We start from the raw sequence: 3,100 nt of genomic DNA on the forward strand, positions 1-3,100 counted from the left end.
CCCCCGGCCGGAGCGGGGTCCCCGCGCTGTCACCAGCCCCTCGTCCCCGCGAGGTTTGTCCCCCTCGCTCCGAGGTTTGTCCCCTCGCTCCGGCCCCGCTCCCGCTGTCCCCGAGGGGGTGTCTCCGAGGGGGTGTCCCCGGGCAGGCTGAGCCCCCCCCGTCCCCTCCCAGCTCCCCGCACCCCCCTCCCCCCGGCTTTTTACAGGAGGACCCGCGTGCCCAGGGGACGAGGTGACGTGACGATGTAGCCTTTACTCTAGAAATAGTCTTCCTTCAATAAAGAGATGAGAAACGCTCCCGCGTCCCCCCGGAGCCGCCCCCGCCCGGGGCGCGGGGCCGCCGGGGGAGGGGGGGGCCGGAAAGGGGGGCTCGGAGGGGCGGGGGGTGCTCGTGTGTGCTGATGTGTGCTCGTGTGTGCTGATGTGTGCTCGTGTGTGCTGGTGTGTGCTGGTGTGTGCTCGTGTGTGCTGGTGTGTGCTGGTGTGTGCTCGTGTGTGCTGGTGTGTGCTGGTGTGTTCTGGTGTGCGCTCGTGTGCGCTCGTGTGCGCGCGCGGGGCTCCGCGCACGTGCCCGCGCACACACGCACACGTGCCCCGGGCACACACGCGTGTCCGCGGCCCCCGCCCCCCCCTACCCCCCCTCACCCCGTGGTGCCCCCCGCCCCTCGCTGCCCGTGGGGAGGGGGTGGGAGCGTGGCGCGTGCGTCATCACGCCTGTTGCCATGGAAACCATCTGCTCCCCGGGCGCGGGAGCCGCGTGGGCACGAGCGGGGAAGGGAGGGGGGAGCGGGGGGGGGGGACGGGGCCGAGAGGGCCTCGCCAAGGGCACGGTGATGGCAGCGACCCGTGGGGATGGTCAGGGATGTGTGGGGATGGCAGGGATGGCAGGATCCATGGGGATGGTCAGGGATGTGTGGGGATGGCAGGATCCATGGGGATGGCAGGGATCCATGGGGATGGCAGGATCCATGGGGATGGCAGGATCCATGGGGATGGCCACAGTCAGGACCCTGGGACAGTCACGGCTCCATGGGGAGGTCGGTCACAGATCCGTGGGGCTGTCACGGATCTGTAGGGGCGGCACAGACCCGTGGGGATGGTCAGGGCTCTGTGAGGGTGTTGTGGATCCCTGGGGGTGGCATGGATCCGTGGGGATGTCAGGGATCTGTGGGGATGTCAGGGATCCGTGGGGATGTCAGAGATCCATGGGGACAGGCTCAGCTCTGTGGGGATGGCTGTGACTCCGTGTTGACAGCCACAGGCTGGTCCCTGGGGACAGTCCCAGCTCCGTGGGGATGGTTGTGGCTCCGTGGGGATCATCACAGCTCAGTGGGGACAGTCTCACCTCTGTGGGATGGTCACAGGTATGTGGGGATGGCCACCAGCAGCTCCCTGGGGACACCCCAGCTCTGAGGATGGTCCCTACAGCACCCCCATCCCCCAGCCTGAGCCCCCCAAAGAGCAGGGCCGGGCTGGAGGATCCTCGCAGGGCGCCCGGAGCCTCCCCAGGGCCCAGGCTTTAAACAAGCTGCTCCTGAGCGTTAATTAGCGGGATGAGCAGCAGGATGAGCGGCGGGATGAGCCGTGGGATGAGCCGTGGTGCCGCCCGTTCCCGCCGCTCCCCCCCACCGTGAGGAGCCGTCGCTTCATCCCGTGGTCATAAAATGCCCAAATCCAGTTTTTGGGACCCCAAAGCAGCTCCCAGCCCTGTGCCTCGAGCCAGCCACGGTGCCTGCGTGGGGCATTGTCCCTCGTGTCCACCCCCAAGGGATACCTCGGCCCTGGCCCTGCTCAAGGGTTCCCCTGTGCCCAGTGCTGCCCATCTGCAGCCAAAGCGGATCAGGACACGGCGGGCCGGGACATATGGGAGCAAACTGGATTAAGGGGAAAATCAGCCTTCTCCCCACTAACAGGATTATTGGGTTTTCAGCCCAATTTCAGCTCAGCCGCCACAGGTGGCAGCAGGGCCGTGTCCCCCCCGTGCTGGGGACAACCCAGACTGGGCGATTCTCCCCCTCAGTTCCTGCTGGGGTTGCAGCTGTGACTGGGGCAGACTGGTGTGGCCCTGCTGTGGGCTGGGATGAGCTGGGAAGCTGCCGGGGAGCGGTGGCTGCAGCCCCTCCTGCCCCAGGGCCGGGGCTGTGTCCTCCCACGGGGACTCCCGGGGGCACCCCGGGCCCCCCTCACCCCACCGGGACCAGGCACCACCTGGTGCTTGTGGCAGCCGAGGGGGGAATCAAAGCCTCGATTCAGGGCGTCATTTCCCGCTCCCCCCGCGTGACTCCCGCCCGCTGCTGATTCATCCCCCTGGATTTCCCCCCTCCCTGTCCACACGGAGAGCGGCTCCCCAGGGTGGAGGAGGCCGAGGCTGCAGCCCCCTGACATGCAGGGCTGGCCTGGGCAGAGCGCTGGGGGCACTGGTGGGGACACAGCACGGGGGGCTCGCAGGAGCCTGGCCAGGCTGCACCAAAGGCCCAGAAAGCAGGGGGCACAGACCAGGGGATGCCGGGGGAACCTGGAGGGTTCTGGGGGGAGAACACAGGCCGGGAGGTCCCGAGAGGCCTGAGGGGACCCAGAGTGTGGGGGACACAGACCGGGGTATCTCAGTGGGGTCTGAGGGGACACGGGAGGACAGGGGGGACCCAGGAGGGGACACAGCCCGGGGGATCCCGGGGGTCCCGGGGCGAGCCCGTCCCGAAGCCTTCGCGCCCCGGACGCCACGTGCCCCCTCCCACCATTAATATTAATGATCTATTTACATACACACGCCCCTTTCTCCGCCCCGCCCCCTGATTGGCCGCTCCGCCCCGCCGCTCCCCCTCCCGGCCCCGCCCCCTGCCCGCCCCTCCCTCCGCGCCACCGCCGCAACCGAACTTGGCGGCCGCTCCTGGCCCCGCCCCCGCCTCCGGCCCCGCCCCCCGCTCCCCTGGCTGCGCGGGCTCCCATTGGCGGGCCGCGCTGTCCGTCAGGCGCGGGGGGCGGGGCCGGCGCCGCCCGGGGCCAGCAGGGTGCGTTGCGCCGCGCGGGGTCTGAGGCGGCGGCTCCGCTCCGGTCCCGCTGCCGCTCCCGGCGCCGCCGCTGCCGGTGAGGACCCGCCGGG

This window comes from Empidonax traillii, unplaced genomic scaffold (genome assembly GCF_003031625.1).
Source record: "Empidonax traillii isolate 1590-97213 ecotype Southwest subspecies unplaced genomic scaffold, ASM303162v1 scaffold761:size885847, whole genome shotgun sequence".
NCBI lineage: Eukaryota > Metazoa > Chordata > Aves > Passeriformes > Tyrannidae > Empidonax > Empidonax traillii.